Below are 12,490 nucleotides of genomic sequence, written 5' to 3'. Positions count from 1 at the left end.
CCACCCAAAGCCATGCACATGAAATGGGCAGAGCTTTGCTCTGTTGACTTTTTTGACCACATCTGCAGACCCCCCTGCCCCAGTCGCTGCAGCTCCTTGACTCTTACTTGCATGGAATCGGTTTGAATGAATGTCCCTGTCTCGTCACTGGGGATGAACAGCAAAACATTTTACACAGTAGTTTTGTTGATATAGGTACCTATCTTGTAAATTCTGCAGTTTTTTTTTTTAATTGGGCAATATTAGGCAGTGAAATGCTACAATCTGGCAAAGGGCAGCTTTGAAGCCCCTCCCAGGGGATTGTAGCTCCCCTGTCTTCCCAGGAAGGCAGTCTCACTTTTTGGAAGTGCTCATCACTGTCACCAGGTGCCAAACCTGATTTCAGGCTAGAAGGCCTGAGAACGTGTTCTGACCCTTCAGTGCGGCCCTTGGGAAGTTAGCCTACCCTGATACAGAGATGAGCAGAGGGTATCTACCGCTGTTTCTCTGGAGCAGAGAACAAAATGGAACCAAATACTTTTTAGTGGAAGAGGAAGATTTGGCTGTCTGGTAGCATCATCTTTTCTAAGTCTGCTTGAAATACCCAGCATCTCAGCTTCCACTCAGATATTCAATAACCGACCCCGCCAATGTTTGTGCCAGAAGAGCAACTCCAACATAAGAAACAATAACAGAAATACAATTTCCTTGTTATGCATGGCTTCAAAAGTATAATTCAGTGCGTCTGCAAAGCCGTTGCTTGTGCCTCTGCAACAGCGATGAACCCCAAGATCCTCGTGATGTTAGAGAAATGCTTTAACACGTGAATTGTCTTTTATATCATCCCCAAATGGGTTCTCCTGTCATGAGATTTGGGACATTTGCTTCAAGTGTTTTTCCAGAACCGCATTTATTTCACTCTCTTATCCCTCCACCCAGAGTGAGAGGACTTAGCGCTTTTGGTATTAGAGAATTTATAATAGCAAAAAGCTCGGGCTGCGGACAGGTCCTTAGGAAAGAACCACTGAAGGATGAGTTACATTTATCAGAGGATCTGCACGCTCAGATTTTATTGTTAAAGAAAACCATTTAAAGTCCTCACGGTTCATGGAAGAAAGTTTTCTAAAGATAAAGAGGTTATTTTCAAAAGCCTTAAACAGGAGCTCAGCTGCAGGAACATTGCCCGGGGAGGGTCCAAAAAGTCAAGAAGGTGGCTGCACTCATGCGATCGAAGCTCCTTTTTTACGTGTGGCGTGCACAGACCACACATGAAAATGGCAGGTTTTCAATCATGCAGGTACATCTTCTGTTTTTTTACCCTTCTGCGCACATCCCATCTCAGCTGTGATGGTTACCTGCAAAGACACACATTATTATTTGGAATAATAATGATTTGCTAGTCCTCATCATTTGGGAGAAAACCTAGAAAATGTTAAAAATAACATAACATTAAAAAATGTTAAATAAGAAAAGCATCGATGGAGATTTTCTTCTCGATCAGATGAGTGCTGTCTCAGTCCACAAGCCATATTTATGAATGCCCATCAAGAACAGTTCATTTCCATCTTATTTACAGTGGTGACAGCCTCTCCCTAGCTATGGCTTGTTGAACATCTCAGACAGATGGTCTTTCAGGCAGGTCTGTGAAGAAATGCCAGTTTGGCTCCAAGGCCTTCAGAGACTTGCCGGGCAGCGTTGGAAAGGAGAGAAACCCTCCATCAACTGATAATTATGACAGACTGACGGAAGCCTGTGTCTGACCTGGATGGTGGAAAAGAGAAAAGGCCATAAATACGAAGTTAATGGGGCCTGGAAATCATAGCCTTTTCCTTGATGAATTTCCCTGACAAGAGACTTAAATGCCCAATATTAGTTAAGTCAGCTCAGAAATGTAAGTGGGGTGAAGGGCTTGACCCAACACTGAAGGATGCTGAAGGATGTCTGCAGGGAGGGGGCGGTCCAAAAAGTCAAAGTGGCAGGGTGTGACTTCCTGATCAAAGCCCCAATCTTAACTTTTTTGAATCCTGCTGTGGAAACCCTATTTGGGACTTAGAGCAGGTGTAGGTCTGGAAAGTGTGCTATGTGGTGCCCCAGTTCTGTCAGCTTCTTATTCCCCAATTTTTTTTTTTTTGGTCTTTTTTTAACACAGCAACTTGTGTGAAGATCAACATGATGCAACCATTCTGAAATCATGGAAAGAAGTTCCAGGAGGGTGGTGGCAGGCATATAGGATGGGGATTTTGAACTGAGTCTGCACTGCAGAGCTGTCCTGCTGAAAGATTAGCTTGGAGGCTTCCTCTGAAGGGAGTTCAAGCTGGCCAAAAATATTGCGGAAATTTCTCCAGTTTGTGGCCAGTCAAAAGCAATCCTTAGGAAAGCGACTACATTTTTTCAAAAGCAGTCATCCTCAACCTAGTACTCCTCAGGTGTGTTGGGACCACAACTAGCTGTTAATTTTGGTGTTGTGTTTCCAACACATCTGAAGGTTTCTAAGTTGGGGTAAGTAAGCATATAAGAAATGATTTTTTATGGTCATTGACCAAAGTTGCTAAGCTGGGGATGCTGGGCTAAAAAAGTTGCTCATTTCATTATGAGGGTATCTCATTATATTCTGTTACACTGCTAGTGCAAGAGTTACACTAGTTACCACTTGTTGCCACTTTACTCCATGCGAGTGTTGTCATCAGGAGCCCCAAGGATGGGACTTCTCCACTGCTGCCCCACTTCAATGGAAGATCATCCTTCCGGAGATCAGACTGGCACTAATTCTGTTGAGCTTCAGGAAAGCTATTAAGACTTGGTCGTTCCAGAGGGCCTGCAAGACCCATTCTGTTCTTCAGGACTGGTGGCCATGAAGACCAGCAGAAGTTTCAGGAGATGCTCCTGCAGCTCAGCTGGCAAACTAACCAAGCATCTATGAGCAGTTTCTTTAGAGCCAGGTTGGTCCTGGTGTTATCTGGTCCTGTTATGCCAGTAGTTGCCATATCACCACCCTCTCGTCATCTACAACGATGGTCCTGCAGCACAGCTGAGAACGCCTCTGAGGCTGCAGGGATAATACAAGAGATTAAATATCGCCTCACCCCCACGATTTCAACCCATCCCACCCAATCTCACAGAGAGGGCATGCTCCGGACCCCCTCGGCAAAAGAACTCTGACTAGCGGGGTCCAGAAGGTGGGCCTTCTCTGCTGTAGCCCCCACCCTTTGGAACATCTTGCCCCTGGAGGTGAGACAGGCCCCCTCACTCCTGGCCTTCCGGAGGGACTTGAAGACCTGGCTCTGCCATCTGTCCTGGGGTGGGGAGGGAGGTCATCAGATGTGGGGTTGGCTAGCCCCCTACAGGCCTGGTGTTGCTTCCATCGGCCTCTTGGATTTTTTCTCTCCTTTCCATTCTGGGTAAATGTGTTTTTCTCTTTTTATAAATTTTAATTATATATTTATTTGTTTTAATTTGTTGTAAACCGCCCAGAGTCCCCCACTGGGGGAAGATGAGTGGGGACAAGTCTGATAAATAAATAAACAAACAAACAAACAAACAAATAAATAAATAAATAAAAAAAAAATTACAGTTGCTGGAGAACTGTTTTGAGAACCTCCCCATTTTAGGAGTTTTGATAAGTAGCAATCCTTAATGTGTGTGTGTCCCTCTGTATTATTTTTCCCTTGCACGCATAGCCCCCCTCAGTGCCTTGAGAACTTTGGGCATTTGCAGCAATTGAGTTCCTTCCTACCCTTTGTGTTTGGTGGTGGCACTGATTTTTGTGTGTCTTCAGCAGAGATTAGCTGCCCCCTTCAGCTGGAGCCCCTTGGGGAAAGAAATGACTGTTTAAAAGCAATTCAAAGAAGCCCAAAGTAATTTATGGGAAATTAGAGAGTTGTCGCCTTCCAAGCATGGCAGGTTCTTCCCCTTGCTGTCTCGTTTTCCTGAGACCCGAACCGTAATAGCCAGCTCATTCTGCGCTCTGGAGGTGTCTCGCAAGGTGATATTTTAAACAAATCTCTCTCGGAGTCCGATAAGCAGAATCATTAATCCCTGATGAACGGGGCTGCGATTAAAGATGGGAGGAAAGGAGAGGGACCGGGTGGGCAGGAGGGACAGATTCCTTTTGTTCAAGCCCAATAGAGCTAGAAAACAATTTTAATGAAAAATTTAAATAGATACCATCCACCTGCTGGCTGCCTGCCTGATTTGATTGGGGTTTTTATTGAATTTGATTAGTGTGTCTGTGTGTGTAGGAAGTTCAGACTTTCTTGAGCTCCCTTACATCTTCTAATCTTCCCATTTACTTTACTCTCACAGAGCAGAAGGAAAAACAGTGCACCATTGCTGGCTAGGCATTGGGGGAACTCTTACTCAGGGCCTTGGAGGGCTTCAGGTTGGACTTGGAGTAGGACAGCCAGGCTCCAATTCACCATTTAGTTATGAACAAGATTCCCTTCTTCTCCCCCTATGTTACAGGGGTCCTGGAGAGTCCAACAAATGGAGAGACAGAGCCATGCACACCATCTTGGTGCTTCTTGGAGGAAAGGTGAGCTAGGAACCAGGCAAATCATAACGTGCATAAAGATTGCTCCAATCTGGGTTTTCCCCTTGTTTCTGAAGGAAGTAGGCAAAATGAAGCAGAGAGATTCATTGAATTGGGGTTCAAATGCCAAATGGTAGTAGGGAAGCAGAGAGGGAGATCACCTTGGCTTCCTGATAGCTGTTTCCCTTTAAAACAGCGTTGTCCAAACTTGGCCCTTTAAGATGAGTGGACTTCAACTCCCAGAATTCCCCAGCCAGCATGGCTGGCTGGGGAATTCTGGGAGTTGAAGTCCACTCATCTTAAAGTGGCCAAGTTTGGACAAAACTGCTTTAAAAAGTCACACCTCCCCTTGTGTGTGAGCTGTTTCCTCTTCTATACTCCATCCTCTTTGTCTTTGTGGAAATAATCAGGGGACCCTGCAGGGGTCACTTCCCTCTGAGTCTAGCGGATTGTAGCTAAATCCCTGCTACTCCCCATCCTACTAGCTATGGAGGCATATCAAGGCTCTTCCCACAGGCTTCCAATGGTCTGTACTTCTATTGACTCTGCAGAGTCAGTTCACCATTTGTGTAGGGAATAACTCCCTAGCTTAGCCTTCCCTAACCTGGTGGCCCTCAGACACAACCTGTTCATCCTAAAATCCTAGGGTGGGAAGGGGCCCTGAACCCTTCCAGGCCAATCTTCTGCTCAAAGAACTCAGACAGATGGCTGTTTAATGTCCTCCTGAACATGTGCCATGAAGGAAGACCCTATGACCTTGCTGATTGGCTGGATTGTGTTGTCAAACTGCTCTTCTTGTTGGGAAGTATTTTCTCCCATTCATCCATTGTCTTTTATTCTGCACTCAGAGTAACAGGGAGCAGACTTGGACCTTCTTGTGAATGGTGCCTCTTCTGGTCCTTCAAACCTGCTCGGTTCCTGCTCCCTGTTTTCTCTTCTCAAGGCTAAAGGAGCCCCATTTTTTCATTTTTCTTGACAGAGCTTTATAGCCCCCTTTCCCCAATCATCTTTTTTTCCCTTCTCCAAACTTCTTCATTAAAGTGTAGGCACCAGAAATGGACAACATATTTGAAGTGCACTCTAACCAAGGAGGTATATAATGAAACTATTATTTCACATAATTTGGAAGCTACATTTCTATGGATTCAGCCTAACATGCCATTTGTCTTTTTAACAGCCGTGGTGTCACACTACTACCTCGTATTCAGGTTGTGATCAGTGGCAATTCCAGTTCATTTTCACAACTACTATGACCAAGCCAAATCTTCCACATCCTGTACATCTTGTGCAACAGTTCCTTGTGACTTACTAAGTGAGGAAAGGTACATTTGTCTTTATTCTGCTCTTTTCAGCCCATTTCTCTAACCTAAGAAAACAATTTAGAATGAGTTATCCCACTAAGGTTTATGTCATCAACACATCTGATAAGAATTCCTTCCAGCTCTTCCTCTGTTTCTAAATCATTAATGAAAATGCTGATGAGTCCCAGCCTAGAACTAAACCTTGGGGTGCCCAATTCAATATTTCCCTCCAGGATGATAAGGAATCTTTTTTAACCAGGAGTCAAACACATCTGGATAGTAAGAGGTTTGGCAAAGGCAGCCCTAAGCCCCCTCATGTCTTTCTCCTGTTTTATGAATGAGACCTCCACCCCTGCCTAAGAAATCAGTTGGTCTTATCAATATTCTCCAATCTTCCCTCAAAAATTGCTCCAGATGGTGTATTCACAAAGGACTTTCTGAGTTCACCTTGAAATTCACATTAGATAAAAGAGACTGGCAGTCAGAGCCAGAATGTGAAGATCTCATGCAAATTTTAAAGCTCTTTATCCAAGGTACATAAAAATCAAGCATAGCTGTGAAGTTCCATGTGGAGGGAGGGAGGGAGGGAAGGAGAGAGAAGCCCAAATCCACAGCTACATATGTGATTAGGACCAATCAAAGTGATGATGCACGAGAGAGTCTACACTTTCTTCTTCAGGCAGGATGCTCCAAAATAAATAAATAAATAAAAAATGCCCCCCCCCCCACACACACTTTCTGGGAATATCTTTCCAGACGAAGAATTCTTGGAAACTTAAGTTTGCAACTTCTTTTGTAATATTTTGGTTGTTCCTAAAAAGGGGAGTGTCGGACTGTGGATTCTGGATAAACTTTAATTGACATTCTTTTATGTATATAAAGTCTTCCTTTTGGTCCTATTTCTTACAGGTAGGAACAAGTCAATCTCCTTCTCCATTAATTCCAAGCTCTCTGGGGTCGTAGGACAGCCTTCCCATCACCTCATCTTGCAACTGGAGATGCCCACATTTGAACCTGAGAAGACTCATCACCCTTGAGCCATGATCCCTCCTCCCTGCAGGCCATTCCTGAACTGTGACATTCTGATGAAATTCTGGGATCTGCTCTCCATGCCAAGAGCTGAAAGGACTTGGGGCCTGATAGCCCATGGATCTGTGTCTCTGGCATAGCTTTTGGTCGGGCAACTTATGGAGCAACTTTAGACTCCTACTTCCTGTTCTGAATTTGCTTCCTCTCTGCTGGGTGCCAAAGGGGTTTGGAGTCCTTTCCGACTGGTTGTCTCCTGACCTACAGCTAAGAAATGGTTGTGTGTGTGCCTGCGTGCATGCCTGTTTGATTTGTGCTTTGTAGGTCTGCGCATCAGCCCCTGAGTGGAGGCAGAGGCCCTGTTTAATCACTTGCGCTTCACAAAAGGAGTGGGGATAGGAGGTGATCCAATGGAATGAGAGCCTCTTTTGAAAGTCAGAAGCGCCGGGTCTTGGCAAGGGAACTAATAAAGCTGTTGAATTATGGATGGACTCTGAGAAAGTAAACATGTCCAGAGCCAGCTGGGATTGGCAATGCAATGTGGTGTTCCAATGCCTTGGCCTCTCTTCCTCTCTGCATGCTTCACCATCTTCCATTCATAGCAAGCTCCTCATAGCTTAGCAGGGCAGCTCAGAGCATTAGGGAGGGCAGGGGATAGTGGCAGCGTTCATGTAGAAATAATTTGAGAGTACAAGTGCATTTCTGCTGCCTTGATTCAGCCTGCATCTGAAAATCCAAGAGAGAGAAGTCTTTTGTTTATTCATATCTGGACAGCACTACAGGCCCCCCCCCTTAATTTCAAGAGAGAAAAAAGACAGGAGCATTTGCAGGGGGTGGGTGGTAAAAGCAACTCAACATGTCAGCCATGAGCGTGTGATCCAAGCCCTGCCCCCTTTTTATAGAAAGGAGGGCAGGGCTTCAATCACACAGTTGTGGCTGCCATCTTGATTTTTTGACCCCCCGCCCCTTCTGGATGCCCCTGCAAGAGGCCTGCCTACAGTTTCCCTGTCTCTCTTCCTGTTCTTGTCTTTGACAGAGATCCCCACTGCGTTGGCCCATTCCAGAAGGTGATTCTGATAAAACAAGGCAGATCATCTTAGCCTTCTAGTCCTTAAGCATGTGAACTCCCTGAGTGATGTTAACACCATCCTTTTCTATGGTTATCTTATCGGCTTGTTTTGAAGATGCATGACAGAACTGCAACCAATTTGTGCAGTGAAAAGTGTGCCAGAATTACTTAACTGGAACCTTTTTGACCCTAGTAAGCCATCGCTGACACACAGGTTTAGACCAAATGACACTATAGATCTTCTTAAATACATTTCAGCTCCATTTTCAGCTGGGGAGCTTTTTCATCCCTATCGTTTATCCCAGCTGCATCTGGACACGTAGGCAGACAAAGGTGGATGCCAACTTTCCCCCAAGATCTTGGGTAGTTGTGGAATACCAAGTCTGCTCACTGACCCACCTTGTCCCCCAAACTAGCAACAACCCCACTCCAGGGTTTCCAACCAAAATCTTTCTCAACCGTTTTTGGTGAAATCAGGGATTCATTCCCAGGTCCCAGGCGATGGGGTGGACCTTGCTGGTTACAAAGCAGAAGGAAAATGCCTTGGCTGTGTTGGGAAATGACTGTGGGAAATTTCCAATTTAGTTGTATCCAGCACCCTCGTGATCAATCCCCAGATCCAGATCAAAGCAGGCACACACAGGCCACTCAGTGCAGCTCGTGAAAAGTATAGCTTGATGCTCATTTATTAAACATCAGCAAATATCAAAACCAGTTAACTGGCAAAAGGGGATAAAAGGCAGGGAAAAGCTGGGAGAGAGTAAGACATGAGCAACAGGCAAGAATTTACATTATCTGTCTATGCATATTTATCAAAAGGAGACAGAACTTTACAGAGCCCTGGAAAGAATACTGTGGGTAATTAGTTGGGGCAGTCCCAAAGGGATGGCCTTTGGTTATTCCAGCTTTAACTCTTTTATGTATATTATGGAAGCAGAACAGAGATAGAAGGCAGGACATTGGGTGATCCTTCTCTTCTGCACCATGAAGGAAATAGTTTTAGTGGATGGGGATGATGGATCCCACAAGCTGTTTATCAGCCAACAAATAATGGACCACTTTCAACACACTCCCCAGGAGTTACATGTAATAGACAGAAGGAATAACCTTGAGGACCAGGAGGAAGAGCCGCAACCAGAGCAATGGTCAGATAAAAGAAATCTGAGTCTGGGGCAGAACTAATCTGAGAAGGTGCCTCAGACAAGCCCCTCCCTAGTTCTCATGAAGATAAAGGGGGGGGGGAGTGCATTCAGACTTGGAAGATTTTGTTACTATAACCTTATAATAAAAGTAGCATTAGTTTACATGTCTTTGGTTTCCATGTTTGGTCTACCTTGGAAGGATGACACCTGGAGAGTGTTTCAGCAGAGCAGTTCACCGAAGAAGGAAGTCAGACAGAGTTGAGTTTCCATTCATTCATTCCATTTCTTCAGAGCAACTCTTTTCAGCCATCTCCTTTCAAGGGCTTCTTCTGCTCACAGTCCTGACATGTTTGGATTCTGGGATTCTGGGAAAGCCAGAAAGCCACTACTCCACAGAATATCCACTCTCTTCTATCTCAGAATTTCCTCTTCCAGGTTCTTCCTTGTGACTACAGTTCCCCCAGTCCCCTGCCTTTTCTTCTGCTACTCTGCTTTGGAGAGAAAAGATGGCACAAGAGAATTCTTTCCACAGCAGCAGACAAGTCCAATTACATTTTAATTGAAGTCCCAAATTAAGACCACAGATTTTTCAGAATGGAGCTGTCAGCTCCTCAATGAAATTACATCTCGTCTTACAAAGTGAAATGAACTTGTTCTTCCAGTTGTCCCATAACCTGGCGGAGAACCCCCAATTCACTTACAAAGGGGGAACTGCAGTGCCAGGATGAAATTAAAGCAATAGAGGATTCTGTAGAGGGACATTTGCATCTGGATTAACCATGCATTTGTTTGCAATTTAACAAGGAATAACAAATATGGAGCAGAAGAACCAGCTCCATCCAAAGCAACGTTAAAAGGAATGCAAAAAAGACAGGAATAAAGGTAATGTTGATGAAAGAAGGCAAGGGTCTCCAAACCTTTTGGCCGGTTGAAGGATTTGGAAGTTGGAGAGCAGACTATGGGCATATTGGATGCCCAATTCTTGCTGTGGAGGGCATGGTCAATCGCAAATGGGAAGGAGCTACAGGAGGGCTTCCTGACCTGGCTTGCAAATGGTGGGATGACCATCTGGATTTTCCAGCCCAGGTGTGGTGGCCACAGAAACATCTCTGTTCTGGAGTGGTATGTACGATAGCTGGTTTCTGAAAGCCCTGTGTGTTAACGTTCCTTCATCTGCACAATGTTTCTTCTTGTTTTTCCTTCAGGGCTAGCAAAGTGCTGTCCTTCCCACAGACAACTAGCATATCCCACTTTAATGCTGAGCATTGCAACAGAAGGAATCATAGAATCCTCTTTATGAGCATCCGTGGCAGAGGCAGTGCATGTCAGGGCTCCCTGTTGCCCCTGTGGATGGAGGCAGGCAGGAGTTTATGACACAGGAACAGGAGTGGAGGATGGGAACATTTCAAATATCTGGACAACCGGAAAGGCTCAGTGCCCACCAGTGAGCCCTCAGTGAACAGACGAGGCCAGGCAATTTAGTTAATGGGATTTTCGGCATGTCGTTGACTTTTGTAGCTTCTCCTGGATCAAAAGTATTTAGATGATACACAGCACATCAAACATTCATTGAAAACCTCGATCAACGTGTTGGCTTGGAACATGGGGAATTAGAAACGTTGCCTGAAGATCTGCAGAGAGATTTTACAGGTGTTTCTCACACAGAAGTCAGTTGCTTTGCCTGGACTCGCGTGCTGGGTGGTTTGCTCTGCATGCAGATCTCCCTTTGACACATCGAGCGCTTCCATTCCAGTTTCATCATTTCCCCGTCCTTCCCTGCCAAAGGCTCAGCACGTCAAGATTCAACATCACCAAGCCAAATCCGGAGGGAATTTATATCACTGCCAAGCAAAAGGCTTTCCTCAAGCAAAGAGGTGAAGCTGCTTCCTTGGGGTGCATAAGTGGGTGGAAATCAGAAAAACTTGCTTAAATGGGTGCTTGATGGCTGGTGGCTACTAGCTATTCACACCTCCACGGAGGAGGTCAGTTTGTTGAAATGACCGAATTCATTCTTCTCCTGACTACTCTCAGGGCAATGTATAAAATCCCGACCTTTGGGGGCTAAATAATGGTTCACTACTTACCAGGGCATAAAACCAGCTTTCTTTTGTATGAGAAATAAGGCATGATTACATTTTCTCGGACTAAACTTAACTAAAATATCCTGCATGTCCTATGATTTGTAAGGATACCGATTTTGTATAGCTCAAGTGGGTAGTTCCCCTTTCTTCTGTCCCAGAAAGATAAAGAATATAGAATTAAAATGATTTATGAGATTCTTTCAGCAATTCTTTGGAAGATTATGTTGCTCTGGGGTAGGAGTGTCTGCAAGGAGGGGGTCAAGAAAGTCAAGATGGGGGCCACAACCATGTGATCAATGCCCCGTGATGACGCGCATAAAAGGGGCAGGGACTCAATCACATGGTTGTAGCCCCCATCTTGACTTTCTTGACCCTGTGCAGACATCCCTGGTCTAGGGTAAAAATCTATCTGCTTCTTCTTGTGTGGTCATCATTTTCTTGTGGGCAAAGGAAACTGGCCAGGTGCCTTTTATAGACTTAGTTGCAGCTTTAAAATAGACATTTACTCAAAGCTTATAATCAGCACAAGTAAGAAACTTCTCAGTCCTGCCCAGGGGGTGATGCTTTTACAAAATAGCTTTCTTCCCTGTAGTTTGGAATTACAGATAGCCAGATTTTCTAAATGGAAACCTATATTTCAATCAGGAGCACTAATTTGCCTCTGGAGGGGAGTCTTCATCCAATAACTATTTCCTTTCGAAAACCTCTTTGGGTAAAACAGGGCTGAGCAACCATCCTGTGACCAGGGAGCCCAATCAATCAATCAATCAATCAATCAATCAATCAATCAATCAGTCGGCTCCCAAGGGGCATAAAAGGGATGGCACTGATGCAAATGACACCCTAGAGGGAGTTCAACTGGAAAGCCACTCCTGATGTTTTATAGGTGTAGATTACGTGCACCTGCTCTCTTTCTCAGGAAAATAGATGCATTAAGCCACCGAAGGATTAACAGAACCAGGGTTGTCTGCAAGGGAGGTAAAAAAAGTCAAGATGCCATGTGAGCGAAGCCTCACCCCTTTTGACATCCATCACACATTTTATGTGTAGCACCCATAAAAATGGGATGGAGCTGTGGTTGTGTCAACCATCCTGCACACTTGCCCCCTCCCCAGATGCCCGTAAACACAGCTCTTATAGTGCCTCAAAAAAGGAGCAAAAAACTCCATACAAATAAAAACTGGTCATTTGGGCAGCTCTAAGAATCCCGATAATGACATAAGATAACAGAAAACTGCTGGAGGGGCCATGGAAAACAGCAGGCTGCCCTTCTGTATGGTCAAATAGGTTTGTGTGTGTTTGAATATAAAAGATTGATGAAGTGGAGGCATCTCCAGATTCCTAAGTAGCAACAATAAGAGAGG

Source organism: Python bivittatus, unplaced genomic scaffold (genome assembly GCF_059951505.1).
Source record: "Python bivittatus isolate LINGU-HERP-01145 unplaced genomic scaffold, Pbiv_v1 ctg000040_np1212, whole genome shotgun sequence".
Classification (NCBI taxonomy): Eukaryota; Metazoa; Chordata; class Lepidosauria; order Squamata; family Pythonidae; genus Python; species Python bivittatus.
Note: the sequence above shows the minus strand (reverse complement) of the source record.